The sequence below is a fragment of the Scomber scombrus genome, chromosome 7 (assembly GCF_963691925.1).
Source record: "Scomber scombrus chromosome 7, fScoSco1.1, whole genome shotgun sequence".
Classification (NCBI taxonomy): domain Eukaryota; kingdom Metazoa; phylum Chordata; class Actinopteri; order Scombriformes; family Scombridae; genus Scomber; species Scomber scombrus.
The window spans coordinates 20,584,869-20,598,722 of record NC_084976.1 but is presented as its reverse complement, the minus strand read 5'-3'; the positions used below and the strand labels follow the sequence as shown (position 1 = coordinate 20,598,722).

Below are 13,854 nucleotides of genomic sequence, written 5' to 3'. Positions count from 1 at the left end.
TCACCCTCCGTCTCTGCCCAATCCACAAGAGTGTGCGTGCATGTGTGTCTATGTGTTTTTGCCTATAAGTGTGAGTTTGCATACATAAAAGCTTAATTCAAACATTAATTATCTACCATTTTAAAACCGAACGGCAACATTTAAAATATTACTGTTTTCATGAAGGAAGAAGGACATTTCTTTTTTCTAAAGAACCAGTATTCTTTTTTAAAATAAATCAGTTTTCCTCTTAAGACCATATCATCAGTAGCTTAACACATGATTATTAGTAAAAAACATGAATAAATACGTGGTTTTGTTTGAATAGTTAAGATGAATTATTGGTTTATTTCCCAGGTAATCCTGGGTAAATATGTCTAAGACTGAGGTTTACTCTCGGTAACCTGGTGCAAGTATGATATAATTTATATAGTGGATTAGTTTCTTCAGAAATAAAAGGTCAGCCAAAAATACAATTTACACAAAAAAGAAAGAAAGAAAGAATAAACAAAGAACGAAAGAAAGAAAGAAAGAAAGAAAGAAAGAAAGAAAGAAAGAAAGAAAGAAAGAAAGAAAGAAAGAAAGAAAGAAAGAAAGAAAGAAAGAAAGAAAGAAAGGTAAACATCCAAGGTCACTCACTTCAATTTGTCTCTCACAGTATCCAAATGTCTGATTTTAATGAGGCCAACATCTCTTTAATTTGAATTGCATGCAGAGACAAAAAACACTTTATCTAAAACACACACACACACACACACACGCACACATACACACACGCACACAAACACACGCCTGAGTCTCATACGACAGGTCGCCTGGTCTCCCAACTGAACTCCCTCCAGCTACTTCGACATGCGACAGGGTTGCTTTCTCACGCTATGCAGCATAGGCTCCACGCTGCGTGTTAGACTTGGGATCGAAACAACAACACGGCATTTATTTTGACTTCAATCAGGAGGAAAAGGACTGGCAGTGGCCTGGGTGAGGTCACCCTACAACACGAGTGAGGGAGAGAGAGAGAGAGAGAGAGAGAGAGAGAGAGAGAGAGAGAGAGAGAGAGAGAGAGAGAGAGAGAGACAGAGGTAGGAGTATGCGGCTGTTTGTTCAAATAGAGCGTTCTTGTGTAGTCACTGGGAATTTCCACAGTCATTCTAGCACTCGCTGGCCCTCTCTCACTCTTTCTCGATGTCTCAGTCTTTCCCAGTCGCCTTTTGTCATTGTCTCACTGACACTCTTTCCAACACACGCACGCACACACACACACACACACACACACACACACACACACACACACACACACACACACACACACACACACACACACACACACACACACACACACACACACACACACACACACACACATTTTGACAAAAAGACAATATAATTGGAATAATCTGCCATGGTAAGATACGCCCAAAATGAGAGAAATTAAAAGGCTGGCACAGGATCTGGCACACTCACTGATGCAAGATTACAGGCTAAATACAGTCACACACACACACACACACACACACACACACACACACACACACACACACACACACACTCTCCTCCGCTTAACTCAGCAACTCAGTAACATGTGCAAATGCCTACATTCCTGCAAATAACGCACACAAACCGCAACACACACATTTACACTTGGTGTATACACGAGCAGACGTTCTCTCCTCGACATCGGAAAAGTTCATCACACACACACACACACACACACACACAGACACACAGACACACAGACACACAGACACACACACACACACACACACACACACACACACACACACACACACACACACACACACACACACACACACACACACACACATAAGGTGACCTTGTTGTTAACCATTTGTTTGCTGTGACAAATGAAACACAACTCAAACCAGTAACACCACGTCCCCTTCCTGCCTGTACAGAAAAGTCCAGGTCCTGAGTCATTCACACACTCATTTCTGACACTCCATTTTGACCTCAGCCCTTACACACTATCTACTGTATTAAAAAAAGAGGGGTTTCATTTTTATTATTGAATCACAATTTTGGTTGTAATTCTGTCATAATTTCATCATTTGAGTGTCAATGCACAACAATGAAATGTACACAAAAGGATAATTTCCTAGGTAAAGTTGGTCAACACTAACACTGATACTGACACTGATGCTTTTTTAATTAATTGCAGTTGCATCATGTATGTAGTTTCAAAATATTGGATATATTTTTAATATGGAGAGAAGTGAAACCCCACATATGACACATTGCTCACTCTCTAATTATAGTCGATTTTTTTAATAAATTCTTTAAAAAAAAAAAAGACCAATCTTAAACAATGCAAGAGAAAAAAAAGAGAGAAAACTCGGGACTTCAGGAATGTACCTCCTACTACTACGAGGCCAAGTCCCTTCATCCCTTCATGAGAGTCGACGCTGAGGCCTGGACTGGGTCTGCTGGTCTTGTGGAGTTACTGTAGTGCATTGGAATAGACAGGAAGGAGTCAGGGCCACTTGGCTGACTGACTGGTTGACTGAATGACTCCGTAGGATCTGATGTTAGCTAAGAAAAATGTGTTTGGTCATGCTCATGGCCTCCTAAAATGCTTTAGGCTTTGGCTGATAAGCTGGCAGCAGGCATGTGTGTGTATTCACATTCTGTAACTTTGAAGGCACTGGACAGCACGACAGAGTATGTGCACAATATGTAGATAACGAAGAGGCTTTAGAGTAAGACATCAACCTATCTTTACTTTCAGTGCAAAGTATTGAAAAGTGAAGCAGCTGCTCTGCATCAGTCTAAAACATTTTACTCATCACAGGAAGCCTCTTAAGATTTTTTTTACTTAAGAGTTTGATTCTAAAAACATTTCCACTCTTAAAAATGTATGTATTCATTTGCGGGTCCATCCTAAAAACATATGATGCATCCTTCTTGTCCACAGAATTTTATTTGAAATTCCAGACAAAAATACCAAGATACCAGATATGTTATATTAAATTAGAGGGAGAAGTGTATGAATGTATGAGGCAGCTATAATTTTAAAATTGATGAAATGGTGCTGCCACAAAATAAATGGCATGTAGGATTTGAACATTTGACATACTCTTTAAATCCAAAGGATAAAAAGAATTACACAAGTTATGCTCTATCCACTAAATTGAAATAAGTGCTTTTATTGTTTGTAAGCTACAATCCAAGATGCTGAGACGGAGCTTAAATCAAATTCTCTTCTCTTGGGTGTCGCTTTCATTGCACAAGTTGCTAATCACAAATTATGACCAAAAAATATAAAGAAAATTATTGTTAAATTGCTGATTGTCTTGTGAGCTGAAAGCAGCTCGGTCATAATTTAGGCAATTTGAGAAGTCTACACCTTCCAGCATCAGAGCAGGTCAGGAGTGAAATATTTACTGGTCTGGTCTGCAGCTAAATCCTAAATAGACAGATAGTCGGCGGCTATCGTTTCCATGGCGTTGGACTGGACTCCTCCTTAAACAGCAAAAAGATGCTCTTTCACCCAATAAATATACAGGCCTACACAATATAACCCCCCCTACTCGGCATAGCAACATCAAACTTTACACACACACACTTAACATCCTCCCTGGAATTTACAGTGCAGTCATGCACTGTTAAAATCTCCTTCGGACCTATATATTGTCTCACACGCACACACTCATCGCACGGGATAAACACTCACACACACGCACATTTGGAAATCACACTGTGGCCAGAGCAATTTTCACTTTTTACATATAAACACGTAAAAATAAATAAAAATGGGACAGTTAGGATTCTTAAATTTTAAGAGTATAAATCTAGATTTTCATTCAAGAAGCACTTTTGCAGATGATTCCTTTGCAGGTTGGATGAAGGTGAATATGTGCCAAACGTGAATATATCACACACACACACACACGCACACACACACGCACACACACACACACGCACGCACACACACACACACACACACACGCACACACGCATACACACAGACGGGTCATTCATGAAACAATCTCTTATCAAAGTCAACATTAAAGAAAGGAGAATTTATTCAATATTCATCACTAGACTATACAGCCCTAGTAAACCTCCACCTCGATGCCAGTTTATTCAGCCGGTCGTAGAGAATTTAGCCTATGCCCCACCGCAACATGGCAGAGGATGTGTGCACGGGGGGTAATGTTGGGGGGACACGAACTACTTAAACTACACGATGTATATGACTGTGTACGGCTACCTTCAGGTTGTGTCTACCTTGTTCACTGCTGCATTTGCACTACATGTCAGTGTGTGAGTGTATACGTTGTTACCAGGCACACTGCAGCTCATCCCTCTCCTAAAAGCGTTTTATGGGTGTCTGTATGGGCACAGGGCTGCAGTGACGGGGGACAGGGATGGAGAGGAGAACATGCGATGGTACGACAGAGGAAGACAGGAGGGACGGCCGTGACAGTAAAGCCTACCGTGGCCCTTACACTCGTGGCATCATGGCAAGGCAGCTTTGCCCTTAACTGGGTCACCGGGGACCACATTCATACATGAAACAGCAAAAAAAGAACATGCTCTCTGTTACACACACACACACTTTGGTTTGCGCTCTCATGAGTGAGTGGGATGTGATCGTACAGGCATCATGACACAAGTAAAAGACAACATTTTGTTAGGGTATTTTCGGCAAACCGAGAGGGCGAGCTGTGAAGTGTGTATGTGTGCGGGCGTGCAAGTGTGTGAGCGAGTTTGTTATGGAGAACATCCATTGTGACGTAGTATGAATACTGGCAGCTGTTCAGTGGTTGGCATATCTGATTTGTACATATCATATCAATAAAAAGAGAAACACTGAGGCCTGGATTTTTGTGCATTCTGGCCTCCTATTGATCAGGAGGCTGTAGCATAGATCAGAGGTGACTGTTCCTGTTTGGGACCAAATGACAGAACTGCCAATGCCACATAAATGGTCAGCTGCTCTACAAGCAATGCAAAGATGCCTACACCATCAGGGATTTGTCTCCTGCCTTACACAAGTGCAATAATGAAGACATGAGGAAATGTATGCATGCCACAGATGAGGACACTAAAAAGTCTAAAATAATAAAACAACTATTAAATGACTATTATTGGAAATATGTCAAATTAAATACATGACAAAACTGTTTAAAACTGCGAAGTCAGAGATGTCAAGGGTGCATCGACACTGATGGTGGGGATTGCAGTGCAGAAAGTGGAGTGTCGGCGAGGGAAAAACCGAAATGCATTCCCGGTTTCACTGCGCTGATCTCTGCGAGTACTACGAAAGGAGATACACAATGTCAAAGGAGTATTATGACTCGAGGCAGTCAGCCGGTCTGCTCTGCGTACGGTGCTCGGTAACAAAACACAAACAACCGGTTTCAAGTGGCGTTTTTATTATCCACAACTATAGAGAGGGCCTAATTCTTCCTTATACATACGATGTTTGGCATGCAAATACCCACTACAACGCCAATAGTACACACACACACACACACACACACACACACACACACACACACACACACACACACACACACACACACACACACACACACACGCAGCCACTCCACAGAAAGCTGCCACTAAGGTGACACTTTGTCTAAATTATTTTTTTTAAACTTAGGGGAATTTAAAAAAAAAAGCAGAAACATTTTGGTGTTGGTGTTTCGCTCTAGTAAGCAGCTCAGTATCGTTAGTAGTAGTGGTGGTTGTAGTAGTCGTAGTACGCGACGGTGGCAGACTACTAACGTTAGTATACCCACATAATAACACCGTCAGGAGCGACAAGGAAACGGGACATTATAGAGACGCTCCTCTGGTTGTTTTCCCCCATTTTCTTCCCTGTGCTATTTTTGTAAACAGCGAGGGAAAAAATGCAAAGCAAAAAAAAAAAAAAAGCTATGCGTTTGCTTATTAGTAAACATTTGGGCTGCAATGCTGCAAATAGGTCGATTGTTTTTACTATACGCTAGCGCTGCTCTCTCCTCTCTCTCTCTCTCTCTCTCTCTCTCTCTCTCTCTCTTTCCCTCTACGCAAAAAAAAACAACAACTGGAAAACTAAGGTCACGGAAAAGTGCTCAACATCAAACCACAATATTGAAAAAAACGACCGACCAAAGCTAAAACGTTTCTTAGTCGTCCGTGGGACTGTGGTAAAACATTTGAGAAAGTTTTTAGGCTGTTCTGTTACCCCCCCACCACCTCCACTACCACCCCTCCTCTCTTCCTCCCCTCTCTCTCGGTGTCACTCCGTTTCTTCGGACGGTATCAGAGCAACCGACGACCGTTGTCAGTTGGCTCCCAGCTTGTGCTAACTCGTCGCCTCCTGAAATGTAAAAATTAGTCTCAGTTGAGCTTCACTACCTCTCGCTAACTTAAGTTTCAACTCACCCAAACAGAGCTTTTCCCTTCGCCAGAGAAAGATTTATGGTCTTAATTTGCTGATGAGGCGGCTCGCACAACTCTTGGTAACATCCCTCTGCTGTCCGCTCTGACGGCTGTGCGGTCCGGACTCACGCTTTACTTTTCCTCCGCAAAACATGTCTTTCCCCGACAGAAACTCAAACAAGGATATAAAAAACTATCGGTCTTCTTTTCCACTACAGTCACAAAATGGTGAATGAACCACTAACAGCTGGGCGAACCGACCAATCAGAGATGGCTGACAGGTACAGTAGCCAATCAGCGTCGGCGCCCCAGATCAGAGGGCGTGGCCGGCTGTCAAAGTCTACTTGACAGACGGGGGGATTCAGCCAATGGGGGCGGGGATGCTGAGCCAGACCGGTGTCCTGTCCCAAACTTTACAGTATCCAATCACAGCTTTGGGAACCATAGGAACAGCACGAGGGAGGGCCGAGAGGAGGGAGCAAGTAACCGAGGGCCAATAAAAAGGCACACATGCCCCCTCCTCTTCTGAAAAGGAGTATGTTTACCATAATTGACAGCGCAAGTGCCATCCCTGAGCAGACGGTGATAATGCATCAACTCCTCTCTCTGCTTGTCCACAAAGAAAGTTGGTGCAGCAGGATTATAAGAAAGCCCCCACGGTGCGGCTAATTTCTAACTCTGTGACTCAGCATCCAAAACTGTGCACTCATTTATAATAAACCATCATTCAAGACTTCAGACTCTAAGTGAAAGCATGCACACAGAGGGGAAACACAGAGGGATGCATGTTAAGAAACTTTGTGTGAGAGCTGATGAGTTGTGTTGGTGCAGCAGACGCATCGGTGCCCGCTGCAAACCCCGCTCTCCCTCTCTCCGTTTTCTCTCAGCAACAGACGCTCACTTTCTCCGCTCGCAGCCAATCACAGCGCAGCCTCTGACGTCGGTAACCCCGGCGCCCCGCCCACTCCGTTGAATGTGAACGGGAGCCGTCTACGCTGACGTCACTTCACCGGCAAGCGATTGGGCAGGCGTGCGCCGTCTCATGGCCAATGGGCGCGCGCAGCGGTGATGTCATCACCAGTGTTGCCACCAGCTGGACACAGGGGGCGTGGTCTGGCGTAAACTCGGCTAACCCCATGTTTGTAACATGCAGGCAGTGGTGGAGACGAGCCGGTGTGCTGAGTACCGGCTGGAAAGTGTGCATGTTGAAGATGATGGCACGTGTGTGAGACTGGCATCTTGCACGTGCTTACTTTGTTAAGTGGCCTCTGCATTATGACCTTTAACTTTTTTTTCATAGGAAAAGAGAAATCACACGACATTACGAAAGATATAGTGCCTAAATAGTAAACATTACATAATCCTGTGCTCTGTGTGTAGTAGGGGACCAGACTCATGCTGAGACAAACAGCCATGCGGGATCTCACGGGAGCAGCGCCACCTGTTGGTGGGATTTGACACATGCAAGCTGATCTCTCATAGAGGTATATGATGGAGGAAAAGAGATGTGGAAATCTAAAAAAATTCACCAAAGTTACGATTGGCTGAAGCGAGCTGTGCATTTTTTTTTTAAAGTGTACTTACAATGTCTGTGTGCGATGCGTCTATGAGTGTGTTGACTGGAGTGAGGAAGACACCGAAGTCTGGATGTTGATTAAATGTTGATATAGAGTGATATCTAGTGGTAGATGTTGAGTACTGCAACCTAAAAGTAAAAATTGCTTAACAATTCGTTCACAAAAATGTTTTTCAGGATTTATTTAAAACATTTATTGCTAGGAGATTCATTTTTTGTACTATTGTTGTGTTTCCATATATTTGGTGTTCACTACATCAGGTGACCATCAGGTCCTCCATGTCGTTATGCATGTAGGAGACCTATCCGATATCGGTAACTATATGTAAGAGTTCATACTGGGTTACCAAAGGGGAAAAATAGCCCAATTGATAGTGGAAACTGATATTTAAGGGTTTTAAAGATGTGATGACTGTTCATGGAGTGATATTTGTATTTCTATATAAACACATACATAAAAATAAAAAAACAGAACCACTTTAAAGTTACTGAGCAGGACAGGAGTTTAAACATAGATGAAAATAGAGACAAATTACTTCAAACATATATTTTTTAGTGGGATTTATCATTCAGGGTCTCACAAATTGAGGAGCTTTTTGAGGACCACTTTATATACAGTTCATCCACACAGACAAAACATAAGATAAGATGCATGTTTATTGATCCCTTTGGGTAAAAATTAAAATTGACACAGCAGTAGTGGGGATAAAGTAGCAGTGTAAGGGTGAACGTTTCCTTAAAACAGAATCAACAATAAATAAGACAAAATAGGATAAAATAAATAAAATACTATACACAGTTAACTGGATCTTTGTGTTAATAAATCTGCAATATATACATGTGAAATATGCAGAAGTTCCTGAGAATATATACATGTGAATGTTCCTGAGATTAACATACAGAATATACCCTCATACAGAAAAAGATAAATGTGCAATGTGTACAAAATCTGAGATATATACATGTGCAATGTTCCTGGGATTAACATAGTAAGATAAAGTGATCAAGAATACAAATACGACATGTTACAAAGAGTTAAAATACAAGAAGGTTAAAGAGATTTCAGTTAACTACAGACAGATTTGGCAGCAGTGCTGGATCTGGAGTATTGTTGCTTTACTGGGCTCAGGACTGGTGATAATGACAGCAACAATCAGGATAACAAGGCACATTATCATTGCATGTACTGTATATTTATTGCATACTCTAAACTCATAATGTTCATGTCCAAACATTCATGTTTCATGTCAGTAATTGAAGTTTAAGTCACGTTAAAATTTTAGATTAGGTGATGTGATGACAGTGAAGCGGATGCAAGTGGAGTTAAGTAACGACAATTACAAATGTCAAGAATGGAGATTCACGCTCTTCTCTGGTATTTATGTCTTTTGGATAATTATTTATACGTTTGTACTGGTGTTAAAGTTGCTGTTTAGGTTCATATAACCTTCTTTAGCTTGATGCTATTATTTATATTATTTCATTACATCCAATAATTGTTTGCATTTACGTCTCTCTGCATTTACATCTCGTTAGCAAGTCCCCCCCCCTCCTCTGTTTTCCCAGATCTGCTCTCCTCCTCTCCATGGGAGCCTGACCTCCGACCTTCACCCTTCACCCTCTCTCTGTGCACTCGTCACTGGTCTGTCAGTCAAACACCCAAGACCCTCCTCTCCTGCTGGGCTCTGCTGTCAGTCTGGCCTCAGGTACAGACAGCAGCAGAGGAAAACAGAGAGAGGGGAGACGTGGAGAAACACCATGAGTCTGGGAGAAAACAGACAGAGAGAGGGGGATACAAAATCGGTAAAAATGCTCTGCAGCAGTCTTATCCCCCCCCCGGTCTCCGTACCAATCCAAAACTAGCCCGAACCCCACATAAAGCCAGACACCCACCAGGAATGCCTCTCACCTCAGAAATTCTTAAAGCAGACCCTCACAGTAGCATAGCCCCCTGACCCTCCCCTGACCTCTCACCCAGCCCAGTTAGCCCCATGCATGCCCCATCAAACCCCAAACAAAGTGATGAAAACAGAAAACTCAAAGACTAAAAGGTTCTCAAGGCAATAGCTTAGCAGTCCTGGAGATAGCGTGCTCCAATAAAATGATCAAAACCAACAATAAAACTCAGATTCTGGAGGTTCAGGTTGGATTTCAAGTATATATCATCTGAAATCCCGTCTTTTACAATCCCTGGAGCTACGGATTAGTGTTACCTCATAGGAATGGAGTCATCAGAGAGGGCCAGTAAAGACACACCAGTTGAAGACGGCTTCTTTTTATTAGCCACGCTAGCAGCATGGCTCTGTGGATGGCGAGGTTGGTCAGTCGAGGTGATCCAAACTGAAATATCTTAAAACCGGCCATGTCATTTTTTTTTTACAGACATTCAAGGTGCCCAGACGAGGAATCTTAATCATGTCCTAAGTGCATCATCTTTTCCTTTACAACTACCAGCAGGTCACATTTTATCTGGTGAACTATCTCTACATCTATTCAGAATGGGATGAAAAGTTTGCATACAGAGATTAATGGTTATCAGACCATGAATTCTAATGAATTTGCTGTTCTTCAAACTTTTCCTTTTTTTCTGGCCTTGGGTGAAATGTGTAAACAACTATTGGACAGACTGTGATGAAATTTGGCACTAACAATCGTGTCCCCTGTCAGGATGAACTGTGATAACTTTAGTGATTCATTAACCTTTTTACAACAAGCGCCATCGTCAGGCCATTTCAATTTGTCCAATACTTTGTTTTATGTTGTAAATTTAACAAGTCACTGCTTTATCCCTGCGCATTTGTTTTTTAGACTGGCTGCACAGACTGAGGCAGATTCTACAAAAACAATCTTATGTAAGGGACCAGAGGTCTTTGAATAGATTTGTAGTTGTAATTTTTTCCCACTGAGCATGTGCACTATTTAACCAGGGCTTTTAGGGACAGTGTGTTATTGAAGGAATGGGCTCATTGTGTATCAAGTGTCAGCAGAGGACAAGCCTCCTCCTGTAGCTTACAGGAGGAGGCTGCTAAGAGTCATCTTGTCTAATAATGTCTGATAAATGCTCCCCTCAGACTCTGCAAGGTTAAGGATTTGGGGGGGGGGGGGATCATGCCAGCACACACTGGCATTAAACCTGAAGATAAAACCAGTTTGAGTCGGGGAATGTCACCACAAAAGCAATGATGAAAACCGTATATGGATGTGTTTGGCCCTGTGACCCTGATAAATGTGTAAAAAAGACAGAGCACACAGCGTCATTAAAGTCTAACACACATGTGTAGAAGGCCTGCATCTATACAAACTGTAGCATGGAGAACAGTAAGCCCTTGTGCTCGCTGCATTCTTGTTCACTGTAACGTTACACCACTCAGCTGTTCCTGGGGGTCCACGTCAGGTCCTGGAGCAGCAGAGCAGACTCTCTCATGGACAGGCGTCTTTGGATGTGCATATTCCTGCCTGTGTTAAAAACAAGATGATGAAAACAAGCACCGCTACATTCAATGCAGACAGACTGTTTAATCCTCACTTTAGGATTTTTTTAAAGTTTAATTTGTGTAACTTTTGCATTAGATTTTGCACTTTTATGACATTATAACATGCCACTGTAAATTTTCCAGGTTTTTGTTAAATTAAGTAAAAATTCTGTATATGACCTATATACACACCTGATATTACTTTGTACTATAAGAAACACAATGTCTGCTCTTATATGCATTTTACTATCAAGTTTTGCTTGATGCTTTTAATGAATAGTGCTATATAAATAAATCTTTACTTACTTATCCACAAATCAACTTCATCAGACTTTCATAACTGCATATGTAACATGAATGTTAAAGTATGTTGCTTATTACATCATTATGTGACTGAAAAGTGTTGTGTAATTGCTGCCTCTTTTTTACACGTTGAACTTTACTAAAATGTGCAGTAAAATATGGGAATGAAGAAATCTTATTGGCCCTTTAGTCCGCTTTTTAAAGGCACATCAGTGGGGATTTAGTAAATATAATGGACATGGATCAATGTTTTAGTTGTATGAGGTAAGAGCAGATTAGTGTGCGTTACAAATCATCTGCTTCGTGTTCATTAAAGGGGCTGTAAGCGATATCAGCATTTTGGCTTACGTCCTGTCCTTTCTTGCAGTTAGCATTCCCCTCTCTCCTCGCTCCTATAGCTGCTTCAAAGTAAAATATAGCTTACCTGTCCAGGAGCAGTACAGCTAGCCGTGCATCGCTTTTCAACCCCTTCAAAACTTGTAGGTTTTTCCAACAGATTGAAGACCACACCGATATAAATGCAGTTCTTGTATGACTGTCTTGAGTCATCTTTTCCCTGTTAGATTTCTTCACTGCAGCCGTCTTAATTTGCTTGGTGTATTTGACTGTGTAGACCATTCCTAGCGTCACCTGTTCTGCCATTGGTGAGTGACGCGGAAATTCTGCCCGTAAGTTAAGAGGCTCTTTGTGGAGTTTTCTCCTGATTGGATAAAGTGGGAACGAGATACTAGAAAATGTATTTTCTGCTTACTACAGAGCGAAGGGACTGGGAGACTGAAGTTAATGACAAACAAATCTGTATCAGCGATGGCTATTGAGATGTAGAGCTATTTAACTCTTATTGTAACAAAAACAAATAACTTATAGGACTTTTAAGTGAGACAAAGCAGCCTGTCCATAAAAGAAAAAAAAAAGAAAATGAAATTTCCTGTCAAATGTACATAGAGGGACTTAAAGGAAAATGCTTCTCCACAGTGAGAAATATAGCACTTTTTCAACTTTTATTTGGCATTGTTATGTGAATTCTACGGGAGAAACTATTTAAATCTAAAAGACAAAAAAAACAAGTTATTCATGTATGCATGTGCATATTTGTTTATCTGTATACAGTGTAATTTTGTCTTACCCATTTATGGATTCCCTATGCCATACTGTAGGTTGTAGTTCATGTTATTTAAAAATGCTTTTTTTGGTTATTTGTGGATTTAACTCCCTAATACGCTTTAATGAACTTTACACTTAAGGCTGATTAATGTGCAGTGCAGTGTTTCAGCAACAGGGGGAGACATTCAATGTGAAATACTGAATCAGATAGAGCAAAGTAAACTATTTTTGTTTTGGTGGTGTTGGCCCTCTTTCATTAAGATTTATATGACCTTTAAACATCAGGTCAGTAAATGACATTTCAGCTCTTCATAAGAGAGACAAAAATGAATATGGTGTTTCTTTTTTGGGGGTCAGATAGGTAGAAAAGAAAAGATTGGCAGGAAGGAAGGGAAAAAAAGGAAATACATGCAGCATAGTTTCAAACAAACCACATCAATGTGAGCACAGTGTTGTCTGTGCTCGGTGTGACAAAGTGCCGTCGCTGTGAAAGTTCCTCACTCCTGTGCGGTGCAGCTATTCTCTGTATGGTGAAGGATGTGGTGAACTTACTAGCATGCCTTTCCCCGTACCGTAACTCACACAGAGAATGCAACAGTATTATGTGTGTGTGTGTGTGTGTGAGAGAGAGAGAGAGAGAGAGAGAGAGAGAGAGAGAGAGAGAGAGAGAGAGAGAGAGAGAGAGAGAGAGAGAGAGAGAGAGAGAGAGAGAGGAGAGAGAGAGGAGAGAGAGAGAGAGAGAGAGAGAGAGAGAGAGAGAGAGAGAGAGAGAGAGAGAGAGAGAGAGAGAGAGAGAGTCAGGGCATTCATAAAGGCTTTATGCTGTGCAGTGTGTGCATGATGCACAGGTTGTGGTTATATGTGGAGCACAGAGCCGGCTCTGCACAGGTTTCCGCGAAAGCAGGCGCTCAGAGGGAAGCGAGGGGAGAGGGATGTGGCACAGGTGACAGAGCACAGTGGTTCCTGTGGTCTCTTTCTCTCTCTCTCTCTGTCTCCTTCTCTCTCTTTCTCATCACACACACTCTA

The 13,854-nt window shown here is 41.8% G+C and overlaps 1 protein-coding gene and 1 long non-coding RNA gene across 3 annotated transcripts in view; both read right to left on the bottom strand.

The window, feature by feature from the left end:
• Positions 1–6,522, bottom strand: part of cicb (capicua transcriptional repressor b) — a 36,067-nt gene extending 29,545 nt beyond the window's left edge. The window contains exon 1 of the mRNA XM_062421734.1: positions 6,376–6,522. The gene's annotated coding sequence lies outside the window, so the exon portion shown is untranslated. The remainder of the gene's footprint in view (positions 1–6,375) is intronic.
• Positions 6,523–8,494: 1,972 nt separating this feature from the next.
• LOC133983007 (uncharacterized) lies at positions 8,495–12,380 on the bottom strand. 2 transcript variants are annotated; one of them, XR_009925362.1, is made up of 3 exons: positions 12,149–12,380; positions 10,162–11,404; positions 8,495–9,712 (listed from the first exon to the last, which is right to left on the bottom strand). It is a non-coding gene; the product is annotated as an uncharacterized LOC133983007 (long non-coding RNA). The 2 variants fall into 2 exon arrangements; XR_009925361.1 differs by having other exon boundaries at positions 8,495–11,404.
• Between the last annotated feature and the right edge of the window lie 1,474 nt (positions 12,381–13,854).